Here is a 25,282-nt window from a genome sequence, read left to right as displayed (position 1 = left end):
TTCATAACATCATTCGATTCATATATATATATATATATATATATATATATATATATATATATATATATATATATATATATATATATATATATATAAAACTACCTTATTCGAAGGTTTAAACTTGAAATCACTAGAACATAGTTTAGTTAATTCTAAACTTGTTCGCAAATAAAAGTTAATCCTTCTAACTTGACTTTTAAAATCAACTAAATACATGTTCTATATCTATATGATCTGCTAACTTAATGATTTAAAACCTGGAAACACGAAAAACACCGTAAAACCGGACATACGCCGTCGTAGTAACACCGCGAGCTGTTTTGGGTTTGATAATTAAAAACTATGATAAACTTTGATTTAAAAGTTGTTCTTCTGGGAAAATGATTTTTCTTATGAACATGAAACTATATCCAAAAATCATGGTTAAACTCAAAGTGGAAGTATGTTTTTTAAAAATGGTCATCAAGACGTCGTTTTTTCGACTGAAATGACTACCTCTTACAAAAACGACTTGTAACTTATATTTCCGACTATAAACCTGTGATGACCCGGGAATTTCCGACTAAATTTAAACTTAATCTTTATATGATTTCGATACAATAAGCAAAGTCTGTAATATTGAAATCTCAAAATATTGGAACTATTTTCATGTAACCCTTTGACTATCCCCGATGATTCACAAACCATTGCTTGTAAATATGTGGATATATATATATGTGTATATATAAATATATGTATAATATATATAATAACATGAACATTAATAAACTATTATATACATTTATTGTTATAAATAAATATGTACAATAAAATACATTGTAATAAAAACAATTATTTTATATGTATATTTCTTGTATATATATATTGTAATATTTAACTTAATTATTTAATATATATTTATGTGCGTAGTAAATTTTGTTATTTAAAACTGTTTATATATATACATAGTGTATATTAAATATAATTAATTTTGAGCTTAAATGGTAAATGTCTGTAACTTTCAGTTGAGGTTTAATTATTTTAAAATAGGTCTAATATATATATATATATATATATATATATATATATATATATATATATATATATATATATATATATATATATATATATATATATATATATATATATATATATATATATATATATATATATATATATATATATATATATATATATATATATGAAGTTTTAAAATAAAAGTTATTTCAAAATTTGAATAAAAAGATAGTAGTTTTGATAAATATTTTTTTTACCTTTTCAATCTAAGTTTTTGTACTCCGTACATATAAATTAGAACAGAAATGAAATAATTATCGAACCTTTTTGATCAGATTTTAAACAGTAAATGACTGAAATGATTAAACAGACTTAATCTAAAAATTTGGAATTTTTAGGAACATTTTTAGATATTAACTGTTTAGCAATGTACACGATATGGCCATCAATGATAAACTGTCGGTAGATATTAAATAGGTGACAACTGGTATTGCTTTTCACACGTTCTTATATGATTATTTTATAATATAATTATTACTATATTATTATTAATTATTAAATTAGGATTATAGATACAGATATATATATTTGTATATATATGATACTTGGTGAAGATTTCAATCTAACACTCATTACATTACCTCTTGATCACCACGACGCCACCAACTGTTAACCGCCGGCCATCACCATCGTGAAACCACCTACACGACACCACCTTGACCATCTCCCTCTCCCTACGTCTCTCTCTTTCTTTCCTGCAAATCACGACACCACCGCTTTGAATTTTCTACCATCTCGAGCTACACCATCTCAAACCTTTTCAACCGTGAACCATCGCCATCACCTTCCCTCATGTACTACCATATCTCTCGTGTTTTGCTACTGTTATATGACACCATCAACCATAACCATAAACCACCTTTGGTCATGGAGACCCATCGTGAAACGCTATTGCTCGAACAAACCATCGATGACAACCCATAAAGCTTCTGTCACTGCTTCGTCCTTTCTTTTCTACTGTTTCGTTTCTTTTTAAAGAGTTGATGATGCTGTATCGTTGCTGCTACTGCAGCTATTTGTACCCACTTCTGTTGGTTCGATCAGACACCATGGTCACTATTTAAATACCAATAAACCACCACATCCGCCACCCTACAACACACCATGTACAACCACCATAAACCACCACTTCGGTCACCATAAACCCACCACTCAACCACCATCGTGTTTGTTGACACAACCATAACCACCATCTACCATATCTCATTTTTCCCTCTCTCTCTCTCTCTCTCTCTCTCTCTCTCTCTCTCTCTCTTCTCTTTCGATAACACGCACCTTTGTTCTCTTGTTCGAAACCTTTTTTTTTGCTGCAGGCATAGTTGCTTGATGCTACCACCTCTGGGTTCGCTACTGTTGTTGCTGCTATAATTGTAAACCATCATGAACACCACCACCGTAAAACACCTGCTGCTACTGCTTGAAAGTTTCTGTTTATTCCAACCGCCGGGATCATCACCACCGTATTATTATTATTTTTTTTTCTTCACTACTTATAAAAACCATCACCTACTTCCGTTTTCATATTTCTATTCCTACTTCTGTTTTATCAATGATGCAACGAAGGGACAATGAGCAATAACATGATAAGATGATGATGATAATGATCATGTTGAAGAAGGAATGATGATGATGTGTTGATGACATTTGAATTTTTTTTTCTTCTTTCCATCCTTTGATCGAATTACTGCTACTATTGTAGCTTCTGTTTTGTTTAAGTAAACATGGGCCGAATAATGGAGTTGGGCCTGAGATCCAGTTAAGTTTTTCTGTTGGGCCAAATGAGGAGAAATGATGGGCTGTTAGTTTATGAAATAAGAAACCAAAAATACGGCTTATATAATTTATGGTGTTAAAATATAACAGAAATAACGAAACAGAGGAGTGGCTGGGTATTGTTATGGGTGAGCGAGAGGTTGCGGGTTCGAGTCCCGTCTGGAGCATTTCTTTTTAGACAAAGCTTTCAAGGGTATACACTTTTAAATTTATTTCCATTATTATTATTACTACTAATTATCATGATTAAAATTATTATTGTTAGTATTATGAATATTATTGATATTATTTTTATTATTATTATTATTATTATTATTATTATTATTATTATTATTATTATTATTATTATTATTATTATTATTATTATTATACCTATAAGTATTATAGGAATTATTATCATTAGTATTACTATAAATATTATTTATATAACTATTATTATTATTATTATTATTATTATTATTATTATTATTATTAATTTTATCATTTTAAATATTATTATCATTTTTATGATTATGATTATTATTATAGTTATTCTCAAAACAATACAATTTATTATTATTTTCATAAATATTAGTATTAGTAACGTTCATAAACTCTAGTATTATAAACTTACTTATAATTAATATTATCATCATTTAAATTATGATCTTTATCGTTTTATTACTAAAATAAGTATTAACATTATTATTAAAAATATTATCATTAATATGAATTTTCAATTATTAGTATTACTATTATTAAAAGTTATTATCATTAATGTCATTTTTACAAAATTATCTTTTTGTAATCCTTACAAACAATCATTAATTATTATCCGTAATAACTGTAAGACCCAAATATTTCATAGTACATATGTGTGATTAAGTGATTCAAGTTATGGGGTTTACGTTGTATATAATTAAAAGGCAAAAGAAGCTGAACTGGGCATTTGGCGCACCGCGCCATTACGGGCTGACAGATTACTTTTTCTTTTTAAATTAGATATTTTAAGGGCATTCTGGTAAAACCACTTAAGGTCCGACTTTAAGGCTTGGATCAGTTGTTTGGAGTGTCATTTACTCCATATTCACCCACCTTATCATCTTCCAATCAATTCTAGAGAGAGAATTAGATTCTAAAGTGAGAGAGCTCAAATTAAGGAAGAAGAAACTCGAATTGGGTCAAAGTGCAAGCACTAAAGTTGTTCATCTCCTCATTTACTACATTTTGATAGTTGTGGTAAGCCCTAAACCTAATTTCCTTGTTTTAATTGTTTAAGAGTTAGGGTTTGTGTAGGTAATGAACACTGAGACCCATTTGTTAGTGAATTTGGGTGTTTTGGGTGAAATTGGGTTATGTTGACTCAAAGATGACTAACTAGGGTTTTTCAATCATTAATTGTTGTCAATAAACCTTAATTAGTTAGTAAATTGCTAGAACACCAATATTTATGTAAATGGATGTTAAGTGGGTTAGTGGATGACCCGAAATGGGTGTGTTGACCCTAAACGGGCCAAACGGGTCAAAATGGACCTAAGTTGGTTAATGTTTGCATTTAGTGCATAAACCTTGTTCTAAAATGTGTTTTGAACCTATCTTGGCAAATGATTAGGGTTTTGGTGCGAGATGACCCAATATTAGGGTTAGGTGTCCAAATGGGTCAAAATGACCTAGAAATGGTGAGTGTTGCGAGTTTGACCAACTTGAACAAATGATTGATTATATATACTTTGTAATAGGTGCGTTACCTTGAAGTTTCAAGCTTGGTTTATTGATTCACCGAAGGCGAAAGGTGAGTGGAATAATTATATGCGTAGATATATAAGGTGTTTATTTGTGTAGCGTGATATGTGAAGTGTCGATGTGATAAGACACCACGTTCACGTAACGAGTGAAGTGTCAATGTGTTAAGACGCCACTCGGGAGTGAAGCATCGATGTGTTAAGATGCCACTTCGTGAGATGTAACGAGTGAAGTGTCGATGTGGTAAGACACCACTCGGGGTGAAGTGTCGATGTGTTAAGACACCACCCGGGGTGAAGTATCGAAGTGCTAAGATGCCACCTGGGGGGTTAGTGTGCAACGTGTTAAGTGCACTAATGGTGGTTGTGAACACTGACGGTCTTTAAACACCGTTCCTTGTACGATTGGTTAACCATGGTTATTGTGTTGTAGTGTAAGCATATTACTTTTGTTCATGTTATATATGCTTTTGGTTATGCTAGCTTGATCATGGGAAGTTATAGCTTGTATTTAGGACGATAAGCTAATTGTGACTGCTAGCATATATACGGTATGCGTGTAAGTGTTTGCAAGTAGATATATTATATATGTATGTGTATAATTATTGCATTCACTAAGCTTTGCTTACCCTCTCATTGTTTACCTTTTTATAGGTTCGATTGTGGACAAGGGTAAGGGCATTATCTTGGATTAGAGATCCCGCTTTGTTTATTAGGGAACGCTTTTTGGAAGTGTTATGTGATGACCCGGGAATTTCCGACCAAATTTAAACTTAATCGTTATATGTTTCTGACACGATAAGAAAAGTCTGCAATGTTGAGTCTCGAAAACTTTGGAACAGTTTACATGAATGCATTTGACCATTCCCGACGATTCACGAACAATTATGTGTAAATAAATATGTAAATATAAATGTAATTATATATATAATAATATTTGGAAGTAATAAAAAATATATTTAAATCAATATGAATTAAAAATATAAAATAAATAAATAGAATATCTAAGTTACTATTAGAATGTAAATATATAGATATATATGTATAATTATAAGTTTAAATATAACTGTTATATTAAAATTAGTATAACACTATAATTGATACATTTAATTTGTTATATCATTATAGTTATTATTTGGTATAATTATTAAGTATCATTAATATTATTATACGAATTGTTATTGGTATCAGTAATAACATTTTTTTTTTACTAAACTTACAAAAATCATTATTTTTTTTTGTTAATAACATCATATTGTTATTACAAACAATACTATTATCATTAAAAAATATTATTACTATTATCATTGTTATTATTATTATCATTATTATTAATTATTATTATTAATATAACTAATATTATTAGGATTATTAGTATTAATATACTTATAAATTTATTAATACAAATTATATTATAAATTTAAGAATCAGATATATAAACATGATTATACTTATATATATATATAAATAAATGCGTATTAATGCTTCAAGGAATCAAAATTAGTTTCAAGACAAAATCATACAGTGTTTGATTTTTGTTTCTGTCTTTAAAATCTGTACTAAGATGATTTCAATAATCAGTAACATCCAAAATTAGTTGCATATCTTAATCTGCTTTTTATTTTTTTTATTTTTTTATTTCATTGATTAAAATTTCTATCGACTTCCAGTTCCATAAATCGATCACATTACTCAAGTTATTTGGAAAGTCAATCAACTATACATTATCAATTATCAAATACAAAAGCCTATAACAACTTTTTTGGATTGAAATTTAAACAGGTATATTTTTTTTTAAAACCATAACCTCTGTTCTTTAACTTTTCTATCATATTTCGAATTAGAATGAATTTTGAAAATGTAACAATGTAGATATGTTGCAAATCTTCCACTTAAACTTTCTGCAAAGTCTTAAGTTCTAATTCCTCTTATTGAGTTTTAATTATCGAGTCAAAGTTTGCAAATAAAAAAGTCAACCATTATTCTTGGATCAAATTTGAAACATCTGTTGCAGTTTAGATTAAATTGATGATTTTTATAGTTCCTAGTGGTGATTTGAAACATCTTTGATGTTATAAACTTTGGCTAAAAATCTCATTAAACCGAAATCAATTTTTTTTTATAAATAGCAGCGGCAGCAGGCTGCTCTCTTTTTTTTTTTATTAATTTTTTTTTGTTTGTTGTTTGATTTAAGTAATTAATCTAGTTTGGGTTATTTATAAACTTAATTCAAGACCTAATCTTAATTATAACTCGTATTAGATATTGTTCGATTGGGTGTTGGATTCCTTAGTCTACTGGACAGTTTGGAGAAGATGAAGTATTGGAACACGGGTTATAATTAATTCTGTGTTGTATTATAACAGAAATACAGTGTAGCTTGGATGGTTTAGGGATGGTGTCGGGATTCGGGAGGTCTTGGGTTCGATTCCGGTTTGGGACAATTTCTTTTTAGAAAAGCTTTTACAAGGGTACACATCTTTATTTTAATTTCTATTATTATTATTATCATTATTATTAGCTATTATGATTATTATTATAGTTATTATTATTGTTATGAACATAAAATCTAGGTACACTTATCATTTTTTTTTATTACTATCATTATGATTAAGTGTTACTAAAACTATTAAAATGATAAAATTTTGATTTAATATGATATCTAATACATTTAGGATGTAAGCATAAAACAATATTGATTAATTTCTTATCCTTTAAGAGGTAACAATATGGATTAAGAAGCATTTGTATAATGATAGTATTAAGAATAATATAATGATGGTCATAGGCATCAAAATATTAATTATAAAGTTAATTACAAGTATAAGTTATTAAGATATATATATATATATATATATATATATATATATATATATATATATATATATATATATATATATATATATATATATATATATATATATATATGAGAAAAACTAGCAATTAAATTATGATTAAATGATATAATAATAATTATTATTACTACTAGTATTATAATCATTATTAGTATTATAATTATCATTATAAGTACCATAGTTATTATTATTATCGTTATAAGTATTATTATTTAAGTTATCATGAGTATTGTTATGTAGTTACTAAAATTATTATCATAATTATCTATAACAATAAAATTAATATATATTTTTTTAACATTCACTATCATTAATTTTATTACTAATAGAACTAATAGAACTATTAACATTATTATCTTATTAATAAAATTAAGTATTATAAACATTTTTTTATCACTAATAATATTATTTTTGGTATTATTATAACTACTGTATTAATATACAAATAATATATTTAATACATATAACATAACAAAAATTATTGTTTTTTTAAAACAAAGTGAACATATGAAACATATACATACCATTATTATAAAAAGGATATAACTAATAAATTGATATATATATATATATATATATATATATATATATATATATATATATATATATATATATATATATATATATATATATATATATATATATTTATTTATTTATTTGATTACAATTATGTATATTAATAAATATACAAATGATATAGGTTCGTAAATTCGAGGCCAACCTTGCATTGTTCAGTTGTTCAATATAGTCATATGTATTTTTACTACAAAATACATTAGGTGAGTTTCATTAATCCCCTTTTAAATGATTTTGCAATATATATTTTTGGGCTGAGAATACATGCGCATTTTTTTTATAACTGTTTTACGAAATAGACACAAGTAATCGAACTGCATTATATGGTTGAATGATCGAAATCGAATATGCCCCTTTTTATTAAGTCTGGTAATCTAAGAATTAGGGAACAGACACCCTAATTGACGCGAACTCTAAAGATAGATCTATCGGGCCCAACAAGCCCCGTCCAAAGTACCGGATGCTTTAGTACTTCGAAATTTATATCATGTCCGAAGGAGGATCCCGGAATGATGGGGATATTCTTATATACATATTGTGAATGTCGGTTACCAGGTGTTCAATCCATATGAATGATATTTTTGTCTCTATGTATGGGACGTATGTTTATGAGAAATGGAAGTATGAAATCTTGTGGTTTATTAAAATTATGAAATGATTATTTATGCTAAACTAATGAACTCACCAACCTTTTGGTTGACACTTGAAAGCATGTTTATTCTCAGGTACGAAAGAAATCTTCCGCTGTGCATTTGATCATTTTAAAGATATTACTTGGAGTCATTCATGACATATTTCAAAAGACGTTGCATTCGAGTCGTTGAGTTTATCAAGATCATTATTAAGTCAATTATAGTTGGATATATTATGAAATGGTATGCATGTCTATCAACTTTAGATGTAATGAAAGATTGTCTTTTCAAAACGAATGCAATGTTTGTAAAATGTATCATATAGAGGTCAAGTACCTCGCGATGTAATCAACTATTGTGAATCATTTATAATCGATGTGGACTTCGTCCGGATGGATTAGGATGGGTCCTTTCAGTTGGTATCAGAGCGATGGTCGTAGCGAACCAGGTCTTGCATTAGTGTGTCTAACTAGGAGTTGTTAGGATGCATTAGTGAGTCTGGACTTCGACTTAATAGTTGTTAGGTTACTTTAAGAAGTCTGGACTTGAACCTGGTCTGCATGTCAAAAGTTTTGCTTATCATTTCATGAATTACCTGCTTATCATTCTTAGAGAATCACTTGCTTATCATTCTTAGTCTAGACACGTTTTACTGCATTGACTGCATGAATAGTGTATAGACAAACTTCATATCTTAGCGTATCTGCTACTTCATATCTTAGCGTATCTGTTACTGTAACTTTGTCTAACATATTCCGTAGATTCCTCAGTAACTTATGGGATTTTAGTATTATATATGCATATGTAAATTATGTATTGTAAGGTACTAATCTACATCCTATAATCTATTTTTATTGAAAATCCTTCATCTGATTGTACGAGATGAGTCCCTCAACCAGTTCGAGTCCCTCAGATTTCGATAGCTATTCCGATAGTTATTCCGACAGCTATTCCGACATAGATGTTCACCTAAGCTCCGAAAACAGCGTCATCGGCATGAATCAACCAATCAGCCATTATCAATTTATCTGATGGGTTCGTAGTCGACTTAATTAATGGAAACGCACAGAAGGCAATCCCTTCCACCAACCGAATTCACCTCTTGACAATGAACTTGAAGCGTTTACCGGCGAACCTGTTCGAGACACCAATTTCAGTCTTATTTCCAGGGTAACTCGACAAGATTATATTCTATCCACAATTCTGAACCTTATTAATCCACTTGTTCCGACCGACAATCATCCTGGAGTAATAAGTCAACGAACTTCGCGCTCGAATAATCAATTCCGAGAATATGGTGCAAAATGTATCAGCTTCAGCAATATCACCGGCACCAACAGTACCATCAATAACAGCACCAGTACCATCAACAATCCATGCTTCAATATCATCATCTGTACTTTTAGTATGATCTTCGTTCTACGTATCGTTCTACCCCATTTATCTTCGTTCGACATGGCGAATATGTAATCTCTAAAGTTTTAGAGATTATTTATTCTAGTTCCAACCGAAAAGCAAATGAGTTTAATATCACATTGACTCATTAAATCCATGATTACGTCTAAAGAAAATATCTATGTATATATGCTTTCATAAAGATTGTAATCAAAATTTTTATTGCACAAACTGTTAATGGTGAAAATATTTTAACGGGTAGGTAATACCCGAGGAATATTTAGATTTCACATTAATAAGTTACATTGTACATTCTTCGAATCTGATTCAACAGTCATTTACTATCCTATTTACAAACACCGATATACATATCCGTTCACTGCAAAATAACCATTTTTATTCAATTTCATATTTGGATTTTGACTTATCAGAATTCAACAAGTGGCATAATGAAGAAAACATTTGACAAAATAAAATTTGTTAGAGACAAACAAATTATCTATGAGAAATGTTGTTAAGAATCCACGCTAACTGTTCCTAGCTAATTGTTCCCAGCTAACTAATTACACTTTATTTATCGCAATTTAATTATCGCAATTTACATTCTCGCAATTTTATTTATCGTCATTTAATTTCTGTCATTTACTTTACGCATTTAATTTATCGTCGTTTAATTTCTGTTATTTATTTTACACACTTTAAATATCAGGACACGTATAAAAGGTTTTGACATATCATATCGACGCATCTATATATATTATTTGGAATCACCATAGACACTCTATATGCAGTAATGATTGAGTTCTCTATACAGGGTTGAGGTTGATTCTATAATAATATATATACTTTGAGTTCTGATCGAGTCTGAGACAAGTACACGGGTCATGATACATATTAATTAATTCGAATATTATATATTAAACTGTATATGAATTATTGGACTGTCAATGTGGACTATCGACTGTGGACTAATAATATTTGACAATTAAAATGAATTAAAATATTGATTATAACATATGAAACTAAACATTTCTTCAAGTTTTCCACTTAATTTCATCCTAAATTTCATTTGTATCTTGACAATTACAATCTGCATTCAAACTTTTCATGATCCTTGAAAACACCTCAATCGAGAAGATGAACCAACCGCACTACATTTACGGAAAAAAAAAGATTGATGCATATAGTTATGCACCTGAAAACTCTTGGAAACTGAGTAAACGTTTAATGCATAGCTGTGCTAATTCATTTAGCGATATTATTACCGAAAATAACTTTTCAATCTCTTTCCAAATTAGCCAGTTTTATCACAGCTCCAACAAATCAACTTCGACTTTTCATTCGAAGTAGCCTTACTATAATCCTGATATATATACAATTACCCTTTTGATATCGGAGAATTCTCTTATATACCACCATATTACCAGAAGACGTACCAGCAACCTCGTTACTTTTTGGCTTAAATTTCTCTGACAAATCATTATAACCCTATTATATAATCATCTGCATCTTGTAACAAGAATTGCTATATCAATTATCGGAAATTAGCAAATCTGTATTGTGAATCTCGCAACGTTTCCACATCAACAGTTATATGTATACATATAACAATTATCTCCTAGAATTACGATCTTCAATTCTGAAATTTTAAAAAGGCACCCAGTTTACGAACCGATACTCTGAATGTTGAAAAAGCTGAATGAAGCAGCAGAAACTGTAGGCAACCGTAAACGACCTTAGTCATTGGAAGTTTGATGATAAAGAATAATATGTTGGAAAAGCTCAGAAACGTTGGAACTGGAAAACGGATAGAGTTAACTTTGAAGGAGACCAAGGACAAATACAAGGACCATACCCTATATTCAAAGAATCCAGATAATTCTGGATCCGTTGAAATCTTTAGAGAATATCTTGCTCCGAATTCATGTTAAAATCTTGCGGAAAATCTTTCTCCATCAACCATCGAACTTAGAAATTCCAAAATATCATCATCAATATCTTCGATATTTCTGAGGATATTTTCATAAATATTCTCGTTCGAAATTATATACCTCTTCGTGCTTCCTGTGTACCATTATTGGAAACACTCAATAGAAAATTTAGTACCGAAAAGCAGATTATGCGAAACTATGAAGAAAGCCGTGGACAAATCACAAAGAATAAGTTTGACTTCAAAGAATCCAAATGATTCAATGTCTGCTAAAGTCTTTAGTGAATATCTTGCTCCTTACTCTAAACCCTTGCAGACAATAGTTTCTATCATCCGTTGATCTTAGATATTCCAAGATATTATCGTATCTTTCATTATTAATATCCTCCATATTTCTGGAGATATTTTCATAACTATTCTTATCCGAAATCATTAATCTCTTCATGCTATCAGTGTTACATCGTATAGAAACTGTTAGTTACTATATTCTGTAAACTTTCGAGTTTAAAATAGGAATGTTATTGAAATAATGTTGGAAACTGATGCATGAGTTAGTATAATATAATGACACTTATTCAACGTGATTATATTATAGTAAGTCATGCTGAGTTTCTAATGGGACATGATGATTCACAGATCATAACGTCATCATGTGCCATGTTACATAACTCTGTCATTCTGCTTAACTTCTGAACATATCAAGATAGTATATTCTTAATAGTTCTATTCTCAATGAATCTGGTAATTTGACAAATTAAATCGTGCTATTACATTCCTTCTTATTTAGAACATTAACAATGTTCATTCTGAAATTTATATATGTGAATTCTAGACCGTTACTTGCAAAAAGAAAATAAAAGCATGAAGCTCCGAGATTGAAAGGGGGTATAAATCGTAGCAAATAAGAGAGAGCATCAACTGTGAATGACAATGATTATAGAAGACGGAAACAGGTATTCCAAAATATAAGAGAAAATATAAAACCCAATAACAACACGGAGGTTTCAAACCGGGGATATTAATACAAATAGAAATATAAAGACACGGTAGAATTAAGAATAGTATTCCCCCAAGGTAAAAGTAGAAGTAAACAGATCCGTCAGGTTGAAGTCGGAAAAAGGAGAATGATTATTACGATAGTAAGGGTGAGGACAAAGATTTGAAACTGGATTAAGCATTTGTTCAATCTTTTGAATTTGGGAATTGAGTATAGGAATGGTAAAAGAAATGGAACAGAAGAAGGTAATTTATAGTAAAATGTCTAATAGTGGAAGCAAGAAAGATCTCCGTATTTAATTATAGAGATCTTCATTTCTTTACTCGTCGAAGAATCAAATCTTTTAGATTTCGAAGATCTTCTTTAAATCCCTTGAATTCCGGAATTCAACCCTGACTCTGTCAAAAGTTAAGATGAATCTTTACTTTTGTATTTCACTCTTTGGTGATAACTTCATTCGTACTCTTCGAATAATCGAATTATTTTTATCCATATTACTCAATGATGATAAAACTCAATTTATCAACTCATATTCGTCATGAAAACATTTTTATTGTTAGCCATGACCACCTCACTCAAATTTCGGGACGAAATTTCTATAACGGGTAGGTACTGTGATGACCCGGGAATTTCCGACCAAATTTAAACTTAATTTTTATATGTTTCTGACACGATAAGCAAAGTCTGCAATGTTGAGTCTCGAAAACTTTGGAACAGTTTACATGAATGCATTTGACCATTCCCAACGATTCACGAACAATTATGTGTAAATAAATATGTAAATATAAATGTAATTATATATATAATAATATTTGGAAGTAATAAAAAATACATTTAAATCAATATGAATTAAAAATATAAAATAAATAAATAGAATATCTAAGTTACTATTAGAATGTAATTATATAGATATATATGTATAATTATAAGTTTAAATATAACTGTTATATTAAAATTAGTATAACACTATAATTGATACATTTAATTTGTTATATCATTATAGTTATTATTTGGTATAATTATTAAGCATCATTAGTATTATTATACGAATTGTTATTGGTATCAGTAATAACATTTTTTTTACTAAACTTACAAAAATCATTATTTTTATTTTTTTTTTTTGTTAATAACATCATATTGTTATTACAAACAATACTATTATCATTAAAAAATATTATTACTATTATCATTGTTATTATTATTATCATTATTAATTATTATTATTAATATAACTAATATTATTAGGATTATTAGTATTAATATACTTATAAATTTATTAATACAAATTATATTATAAATTTAAGAATCAGATATATAAACATGATTATACTTATATATATATATAAATAAATGCGTATTAATGCTTCAAGGAATCAAAATTAGTTTCAAGACAAAATCATACAGTGTTTGATTTTTGTTTCTGTCTTTAAAATCTGTACTAAGATGATTTCAATAATCAGTAACATCCAAAATCAGTTGCATATCTTAATCTGCTTTTTATTTTTTTTATTTTTTTTATTTCATTGATTAAAATTTCTGTCGACTTCCAGTTCCATAAATCGATCACATTACTCAAGTTATTTGGAAAGTCAGTCAACTATACATTATCAATTATCAAATACAAAAGCCTATAACAACTTTTTCGGATTGAAATTTAAACAGGTATATTTTTTTTTAAAACCATAATCTCTGTTCTTTAACTTTTCTATCATATTTCGAATTAGAATGAATTTTGAAAATGTAACAATGCAGATATGTTGCAAATCTTCCACTTAAACTTTCTGCAAAGTCTTAAGTTCTAATTCCTCTTATTGAGTTTTAATTATCGAGTCAAAGTTTGCAAATAAAAAAGTCAACCATTATTCTTGGATCAAATTCGAAACATCTGTTGCAGTTTTGATTAAATTGATGATTTTTATAGTTCCTAGTGGTGATTTGAAACATCTTTGATGTTATAAACTTTGGCTAAAAATCTCATTAAACTGAAATCAATTTTTTTTTTATAAATAGCAGCGGCAGCAGGCTGCTCTCTCTCTTTTTTTTTATTAATTTTTTTTTGTTTGTTGTTTGATTTAAGTAATTTATCTAGTTTGGTTTATTTATAAACTTAATTCAAGACCTAATCTTAATTATAACTCGTATTAGATATTGTTCAATTGGGTGTTGGATTCCTTAGTCTACTGGACAGTTTGGAGAAGATGAAGTATTGGAACACGGGTTATAATTAATTCTGGGTTGTATTATAACAGAAATACAGTGTAGCTTGGATGGTTTAGGGATGGTGTCGGGATTCGGGAGGTCTTGGGTTCGATTCCGGTTTGGGACAATTTCTTTTTAGAAAAGCTTTTACAAGGGTACACATCTTTATTTTAATTTCTATTATTATTATTATTATTATCATTATTATTAGCTATTATGATTATTATTATAGTTATTATTATTGTTATGAACATAAAATCTAGGTACACTTATCATTTTTTTATTACTATCATTATGATTAAGTGTTACTAAAACTATTAAAATGATAAAATTTTGATTTAATATGATATCTAATACGTTTAGGATGTAAGCATAAAACAATATTGATTAATTTCTTATCCTTTAAGAGGTAACAATATGGATTAAGAAGCATTTGTATAATGATAGTATTAAGAATAATATAATGATGGTCATAGGCATCAAAATATTAATTATAAAGCTAATTACAAGTATAAGTTATTAAGATATATATATATATATATATATATATATATATATATATATACATATATATATATATATACATATATATATATATATACATATATATATATATATATATATATATATATATATATATATATATATATATATATACATACATATATATATATATATATATATACATACATATATATATATATATATATATATATATACATACATATATATATATATATATATATATATATATATATATATATATATATATATATATATATATATATATATGAGAAAAACTAGCAATTAAATTATGATTAAACGATATAATAATAATTATTATTACTACTAGTATTATAATCATTATTAGTATTATAATTATCATTATAAGTACCATAGTTATTATTAATATCGTTATAAGTATTATTATTTAAGTTATCAGGAGTATTGTTATGTAGTTACTAAAATTATTATCATAATTATCTATAACAATAAAATTAATATATTTTTTTTAACATTCACTATCATTAATTTTATTACTAATAGAACTAATAGAACTATTAACATTATTATCTTATTAATAAAATTAAGTATTATAAACATTTTTTTATCACTAATAATATTATTTTTGGTATTATTATAACTACTGTATTAATATACAAATAATATATTTAATACATATAACATAACAAAAATTATTATTTTTTTAAAACAAAGTGAACATATGAAACATATACATACCATTATTATAAAAAGGATATAACTAATAAATTGATATATATATATATATATATATATATATATATATATATATATACATATATATATATATATATATATATATATATATATTTATTTATTCGATTACAATTATGTATATTAATAAATATACAAATGATATAGTTTCGTAAATTCGAGGCCAACCTTGCATTGTTCAGTTGTTCAATATAGTCATATGTATTTTTACTACAAAATACATTAGGTGAGTTTCATTAATCCCCTTTTAAATGCTTTTGCAATATATATTTTTGGGCTGAGAATACATGCGCATTTTTTTTATAACTGTTTTACGAAATAGACACAAGTAATCGAACTGCATTATATGGTTGAATGGTCGAAATCGAATATGCCCCTTTTTATTAAGTCTGGTAATCTAAGAATTAGGGAACAGACACCCTAATTGAGGCGAACTCTAAAGATAGATCTATCGGGCCCAACAAGCCCCGTCCAAAGTACCGGATGCTTTAGTACTTCGAAATTTATATCATGTCCGAAGGAGGATCCCGGAATAATGGGGATATTCTTATATACATATTGTGAATGTCGGTTACCAGGTGTTCAATCCATATGAATGATATTTTTGTCTCTATGTATAGGACGTATGTTTATGAGAAATGGAAGTATGAAATCTTGTGGTCTATTAAAATTATGAAATGATTATTTATGCTAAACTAATGAACTCACCAACCTTTTGGTTGACACTTGAAAGCATGTTTATTCTCAGGTACGAAAGAAATCTTCCGCTGTGCATTTGATCATTTTAAAGATATTACTTGGAGTCATTCATGACATATTTCAAAAGACGTTGCATTCGAGTCGTTGAGTTTATCAAGATCATTATTAAGTCAATTATAGTTGGATATATTATGAAATGGTATGCATGTCTGTCAACTTTAGATGTAATGAAAGATTTTCTTTTCAAAATGAATGCAATGTTTGTAAAATGTATCATATAGAGGTCAAGTACCTCGCAATGTTATCAACTATTGTGAATCGTTTATAATCGATGTGGACTTCGTCCGGATGGATTAGGACGGGTCCTTTCATGTTAGTTCTTGGAGTTTGACTGAGACTTGGGTAGTTTAATCCCAAACGCCATGCTCGTAGTGTAGTTTGGTACTTAAACTTTTTGGCGATCGAAACTCATATTTTGTATTTAAACTTGTAAATTGGGCCGTGTGGGCCTCGCTTCGTAAAACTAATTTTATTAATGGAACGTGCTAGTTTTACATATATTAACTTGTGGGTGAAAGCGTTTCGTCTAATTATGTCGGGAAACGGCCAAACATTTTTGTGTATTTGGTTACCGGGGACAGCAGTCTGCCCAGGGGGGGTTCGCGCGCCGCGCCAGTACCTGGCGTGCTGCTCCATATGCTGGCCAGTCAAATTTTTTTTTTATTTGTGATATTATTACGGGTTTGGTTCGGGTTGTTACAAGTGGTATCAGAGCATGGTCTAAGGGATTTAGGTGACTTGAGATAGGTGCCTAGACTTAGACTTTTTGTGTGCGCGTTATGCGGGACTTGTAGGACTTTGGGTCGAATCGGGATTGGTTAATGCATAGGTTTATGTGAACTAATCATGCGCTATTTGTTTTGTGTAGTATTTGAAATCATCAAGCAAGATTGACGTTGTACTAGTGAGTTAATGCGATATGCTCGCGTAGTAATGACTAGCTACCATTATTACGGGTGCAAATTGTGTCAAACAAGCGATGTATGACGATTGTTGAGCGAGATGGAGTGGTGTGGTGTATATGTATATATATATGTGTCATGTCTTTCGTTTTGTTGTTTAATCTTTTCCGTTTTATAGAATGAAGATGAGAAATGGACACGACACCGAACATGATAACGGAGGTACTAGTGAGGACGTCGAGTTGAAGGCCAAGATAGAGGCCATCTTTAAACGTCAAAAGGCAGAGTACCTTGTGGAGATAAAGAAGATGTTTCAAGATTCGATCGACGATCAATTGGTTAGTGTGGTAAAAGAACAAGTTAAGGCCGTTCTTCACGAAGATAATGTGGGAAGACGAGACTTTTTCTTTAAGAATTTCAAGGATGCACAACTTCCTACCTTTGAAGGCGAACGAGACCCTCTTAAAAGTGCCCGATGGATCTCCGATATGGAGGGGGCCTTCCGTACTTGTGAATGCCCTCACGATAAGAAGGCAAGATACGGGTCTAGCATGTTGAGGGGCGATGCTAAGTTATGGTGGGACGCGAAAATCTGAATTTATGGCGAAGAGAAATGTATGGAATTCACGTGGGATGAATTCAAGGTGGAGTTTTTCAATGAATACCGAACTTCGGCCGATCTTACAAGGCTTAAGGACGAGTTGCGTTCCTTGAGGCAAGGGTCAATGGATTTGAACACTCTCAAATCCGTGTTTTTGTCCAAGACCCAATTTTGCCCGGAGTATGTCGGGAATGATAAGATGTTGAAGGAAGACTTTTACTGAACGTTGAATGATTGTTATCAAAATAAGATTAGTGTGACGGTGGTGAAAACTTTTGATGAATTATTTGATATGGCCAAGGGTTTTGAGGCGCTCGTGTTGAGAAAGAGCGGCTTTACTTTTGGCAAGAGAAAGAGTGAAGGTTCGAACCATTCGAACTTTTCGAACAAAAAGAACAAGAAGGGTTTCGGTAATGCTAGTGGTGGGAAGAAGGGTACTTCCGGGGATTTTTCTTATTCGTGCTACAATTGTGGACAAAAGGGCCACATGGCTCGTGAATGTCCGAGTTTATCCTCCGCAAACAAAATCACTTGTATTAATTGTGGTAAAGAGGGGCACAAAAGGCCGGAATGCCCCGACTTGCGTAATGATAATGTGAAGCGGTTAGAGAAGGCGGTGGGTACGGATAGGGGTCGCAACTACTTGATGACCAATGATGAAGCCAAACAATCGAACGAAGTTGTCTCAGGTACTTTCATGGTTAATTCTAATCCGGCAAGGATTCTTTTCGATAGTGGTGCAAATTTGTCGTTTGTGTCTCCTAAATTTGTGCCTAAACTTAATAGACCGTTAGCTAAGTTAAGCCGTCCGGTAGAAGTTTAAATAGCGGACGGCAAGACGGTGCTAGTGGTTGATGTGTGTAAAAATTGCGATGTCGTTTTTGGTGCCGAAAACTTTAAGATCGATCTTATCCCGATGACTTTGGGCGATTTCGATATCGTTGTTGGTATGGATTGGCTCGATCATCATAGAACCGATATTGCATGCCATGAAAAATTTATTCGTATAAAGGCCCCAAGTGGGGGAGAGTTAATTATTCACAGTGATAAGCGTAGAAGACTTGTGCCGATATGCACTTTTGCAAAGGCACGTCGTCTCCTCGATAGTGGTGGCATGGCTTTTCTTGCCCATGTTGTTGATACTCGTGATGAGCCACCACCCATTCGTGAAATTCCGGTGGTTAGTGAATTCGAAGACGTTTTTCCGGACGAGTTACCGGGTGTTCCGGCGGAAACACAAGTTGAATTTCGCATTGAGTTGGTTCCAGGACCTACTCCCATTGCTAAAACTCCTTATCGTTTAGCACCAACGGAAATGCAAGAGTTGTTGAATCAAACCCAAGAGTTACTTGAAAAGGGTTTTATCCGACCGAGTGCTTCGCCATGGGGCGCTCCGGTTTTATTCGTAAAGAAGAAGGATGGTAGTATGCGGATGTGCATCGATTATCGGGAGTTGAATAAAGTGACGATCAAGAATCGTTATCCATTGCCTCGGATTGACAATTTGTTTGACCAACTCCAAGGTGCGATGTATTTCTCGAAGATTGACCTACGGTCCGGCTATCACCAAATGCGGGTCCGTGAGGAAGATATCGAGAAAACGGCTTTTCGAACGCGTTATGGGCATTTTGAGTTTGTAGTTATGCCTTTTGGTCTTACGAATGCACCGGCGGCATTCATGGATCTTATGAACTGAGTGTGCCAACCTATGTTGGACAAGTCGGTAATTGTGTTCATTGACGACATACTTGTTTATTCAAAGAGTATGAACGAACATGAATGTCATTTGCGTGAAGTATTGAAGACGTTACGAAGGGAGAAGTTATATGCTAAGTTCTCTAAATGTGAATTTTGGCTAAGGGAGGTTCAATTCCTTGGCCACATTGTGAACAAGGACGGTATTCAAGTAGATCCGATGAAGATAGAGACGGTGAAGAGTTGGAGACAACCGAATACGCCTACGGAAATCTGAAATTTTCTCGGATTGGCCGGTTATTATCATCGGTTTATCCAAGACTTTTCTAAGATCGCTTCTTGGTTGACGAAATTAACAGGGAAGAACGCGAGATTTTTTTGGGAGAACCAGCAAGAAATTTCTTTTCAATTGTTAAAGGAGAAGTTGTGTCAAGCTCCGGTGTTAGTGTTGCCGGAAGGGGTGGAAGACATGATGGTTTATTGTGATGCGTCTTTAAATGGGCTCGGGTGTGTTCTAATGCAAAGAGGTAAAGTCATTGCTTACGCATCTCGTCAATTAAAGGAACACGAAACGAGATATCCGACTCATGACCTTGAGTTGGCGGCGGTTGTACATGCATTGAAAATTTGGTGCCATTACTTGTATGGTGTCAAGTGTACGATTTATTCGGATCACAAAAGTTTGAAACATCTCTTTAATCAATGAGATTTGAATTATCGTCAACGTAGGTGGATGGATGTGGTAAAAGACTATGATTGTGAAATACTTTACCATTCGGGCAAGGCGAATGTGGTCGCGGATGCGTTGAGTCGAAAGAATCATCACCCGGCGTTACGATTGGGATTGTTACATATGATTATTACTAACGATTTTCTTGAAAAACTTGGTGTGATGCAAATAGAGGCTTACGTTCACAACAAGCATGCGGAACGAATTGTGGGGCAATCGGAATTCATTACTATGGGTTCGCGTGGTTTGTTGTCTTTTCAAGGAAGAGTGTGGGTGCCTAAGATGGGTGATTATTGACAAGTGCTACTTGATGAAGCACATAAGTCAAAGTATTCCATTCATCCGGGTGCAACGAAGATGTATCTTGATTTAAGGAAAGGTTATTGGTGGTCGGGCATGAAACGTGATGTTGTAAAGTATGTTGAGCAATGCGTCATGTGTTTGCAAGTTAAATCCGAACACTAAAATCCGTATGGTAAGTTGCAACCGTTAGAAATCCCGAAATGGAAATGGGAGCACATTACCATGGAATTCATCACAAAGTTACCTAAAACGGCGAGAACCTAATTTGATTCGATTTGGGTGATAGTTGACAGATTGACGAAAAGTGCTTTGTTTCTTCCCATTAAGGAAGTGATATCGTCGGAGACTTTGGCCAAGTTGTTTATCAAGGAAGTCATCTCTCGACACGGGGTTCCTATATCTATCATTTCGGATCGAGATACTCGTTTTACATCTCGATTTTGGGAAAAGTTTCATGAAGATATGGGTACGCAATTAAAGTTGAGCACGGCGTATCATCCTCAAACGGACGGTCAAACCGAACGTACGAATCAAACATTGGAGGATATGTTACGGGCGTGTATTATTGATTTTGGTGGTAGTTGGGACGAGCACTTACCTTTGGTGGAATTCTCGTACAATAATAGTTATCATACTAGTATTGGGATGCCACCTTACGAGATGCTTTATGGGCGTAGGTGTCGAACCCCGATTTGTTGGGGTGAAGTGGGACAAAAGGAAATCGGGAGTACCGATTTAGTCTTAGAGATGAATAGCAAGATTGATATTATTCGGGATCATTTGAAGAAGGCTCAAGATAAACAAAAGTCGTATGCCGATAAACGTAGACGAACGATCGAATTTCAAGAAGGCGACATGGTAATGCTTAAGGTTTCGCCATGGAAGGGTATTATTTGATTTTGAAAAAAGGGAAAGTTAGCTCCTCGGTTTATTGGGCTATTCAAGGTTTTAGCTCGTGTTGGTGAAGTTGCATATCGATTGAAATTACCCGAAGAGCTTGCGGGGATCCATAACACGTTTCATGTTTCCCATCTCCGTAAGTGTCTTGCGGATGATTCTTCATGGATGCCATTAGACGAAATTGAGCTGAACAATAAGCTGGAGTATGTTGAAGAGCCGATTGCTATACTTGATGAGAAAGTGAAAATGTTGCGTAACAAGGAGGTGAGAACTTTTAAGGTTCAATGGCGTCAGAGTAAAGGTTCCGAGTTTACTTGGGAACCCGAAGAATTCGTGTTGGTTTATCTTCCCTCTTGTCATGCGGCGTGGATCGCGAGGACGCGCTATGACTTAAGTAGGGGAGAGTTGTAAGACCTAAATATTTCATAGTACATATGTGTGATTAAGTGATTCAAGTTGTGGGGTTTACGTTGTATATAATTAAAAGGCAAAAGAAGCTGAACTGGGCATTTGGTGCTCCGCGCGGCCTTATGGCGCGCCGCGCCATTACGGGCTGACAGATTCCTTTTTCTTTTTAAATTAGATATTTTAAGGGCATTTTGGTAAAACCACTTAAGGTCCGACTTTAAGGCTTGGATCAGTTGTTTGGAGTGTCATTTACTCCATATTCACCCACCTTATCATCTTCCAATCAATTCTAGAGAGAGAGTTAGATTCTAGAGTGAGAGAGCTCAAATTAAGGAAGAAGAAACTCGAATCGGGTCAAAGTGCAAGCACTAAAGTTGTTCATCTCCTCATTTACTACGTTTTGATAGTTGTGGTAAGCCCTAAACCTAATTTCCTTGTATTAATTGTTTAAGAGTTAGGGTTTGTGTAGGTAATGAACAATAAGACCCATTTGTTAGTGTATTTGGGTGTTTTGGGTGAAATTGGGTTATGTTGACTCAAAGATGACTAACTAGGGTTTTTCAAGCATTAGTTGTTGTTAATAAACCTTAATTAGTTAGTAAATTGCTAGAACACCAATATTTATGTAAATGGATGTTAAGTGGGTTAGTGGATGACCCGAAATGGGTGTGTTGACCCTAAACGGGCCAAACGGGTCAAAATGGACCTAAGTTGGTTAATGTTTGCGTTTAGTGCATAAACCTTGTTCTAAAATGTGTTTTGAACCTATCTTGGCAAATGATTAGGGTTTTGGTGCGAGATGACCCAATATTAGGGTTAGGTGTCCAAATGGGTCAAAATGACCTAGAAATGGTGAGTGTTGCGAGTTTGACCAACTTGAACAAATGATTGATTATATATACTTTGTAATAGGTGCGTTACCTTGAAGTTTCAAGCTTGGTTTATTGATTCACCAAAGGCGAAAGGTGAGTGGAATAATTATATGCGTAGATATATAATGTGTTTATTTGTGTAGCGTGATATGTGAAGTGTCGATGTGCTAAGACACCACGTTCACGTAACGAGTGAAGTGTTGATATGTTAAGACGTCACTCGGGAGTGAAGCATCGATGTGTTAAGATGCCACTTTGTGAGATGTAACGAGTGAGGTGTCGATGTGTTAAGACACCACTCGGGGTGAAGTGTCGATGTGTTAAGACACCACCCGGGGTGAAGTATCGAAGTGCTAAGATGCCACCCGAGGGGTTAGTGAGCGACGTGTTAAGTGCACTAATGGTTGTTGTGAACACCGACGGTCTTTAAACACCGTTCCTTGTACGATTGGTTAACCATGGTTATTGTGTTGTAGTGTAAGCATATTACTTTTGTTCATGTTATATATGCGTTTGGTTATGCTAGCTTGATCATGGGAAGTTATAGCTTGTATTTAGGACGATAAGCTAATTGTGACTGCTAGCATATATACGGTATCCGCGTAAGTGTTTGCAAGTAGATATATTATATATGTATGTGTATAATTATTGCATTCACTAAGCTTTGCTTACCCTCCCGTTGTTTACCTTTTTATAGGTTCGATTGTGGACAAGGGTAAGGGCATTATCTTGGATTAGAGATCCCGCTTTGTTGATTAGGGGACGCTTTTTGGAAGTGTTAGTTCTTGGAGTTTGACCGAGACTTGGGTAGTTTAATCCCAAACGCCATGCTCGTAGTGTAGTTTGGTACTTAAACTTTTTGACGGTCGAAACTCATATTTTGTATTTAAACTTGTAAATTGGGCCGTGTGGGCCCCACTTCGTAAAACTAATTTTATTAATGGAACGTGCTAGTTTTACATATATAAACTTGTGAGTGAAAGCGTTTCGTCTAATTATGTCAGGAAACGGCCAAACATTTTTGTGTATTTGGTTATCGGGGACAGCAGTCTGCCCAGGTGGGTCCGCGCGCCGAGCCACCACCTGGCGCGCCGCACCATATGCTGGCCAGTCAAATTTTTTTTTATTTGTGATATTATTACGTGTTTGGTTCGGGTTGTTACAAGTGGTATCAGAGCATGGTCTAAGGGATTTAGGTGACTTGAGATAGGTGCCTAGACTTAGACTTTTTGTGTGCGCGTTATGCGGGACTTGTAGGACTTTGGGTTGAATCGGGATTGGTTAATGCATAGGTTTATGTGAACTAATCATGCGCTATTTGTTTTGTGTAGTATTTGAAATCATCAAGCGAGATAGACGTTGTACTAGTGAGTTAATGCGATGTGCTCGCGTAGTAATGACTAGCTACCATTATTACGGGTGCAAATCGTGTCAAGCAAGCGATGTATGAAGATTGTTGAGTGAGATGGAGCGGTGTGGTGTATATGTATATATATATGTGTCATGTCTTTCGTTTCGTTGTTTAATCTTTTCAGTTTTATAGAATGAAGATGAGAAACGGACACGACACCGAACATGATAACGGAGGTACTAGTGAGGACATCGAGTTGATGGCCAAGATAGAGGCCATCTTTAAACGTCAAAAGGCAGAGTACCTTGTGGAGATAAAGAAGATGTTTCTAGATTCGATCGACGATCAATTGGTTAGTGTGGTAAAAGAA

At 32.1% G+C, this 25,282-nt stretch overlaps 1 long non-coding RNA gene across 1 annotated transcript; it reads left to right on the top strand.

Annotated features, from left to right (window-relative positions):
* The first annotated feature begins 3,936 nt into the window (after positions 1 to 3,936).
* On the top strand, positions 3,937 to 24,494 carry LOC139861906 (uncharacterized). The gene is made up of 3 exons (XR_011763990.1): positions 3,937 to 4,047; positions 4,548 to 4,600; positions 24,259 to 24,494. It is a non-coding gene; the product is annotated as an uncharacterized lncRNA (long non-coding RNA).
* Positions 24,495 to 25,282: the final 788 nt, after the last annotated feature.

This window comes from Rutidosis leptorrhynchoides, chromosome 8 (genome assembly GCF_046630445.1).
Source record: "Rutidosis leptorrhynchoides isolate AG116_Rl617_1_P2 chromosome 8, CSIRO_AGI_Rlap_v1, whole genome shotgun sequence".
Classification (NCBI taxonomy): domain Eukaryota; kingdom Viridiplantae; phylum Streptophyta; class Magnoliopsida; order Asterales; family Asteraceae; genus Rutidosis; species Rutidosis leptorrhynchoides.
This window is presented reverse-complemented; position numbering and strand designations above follow the sequence as displayed.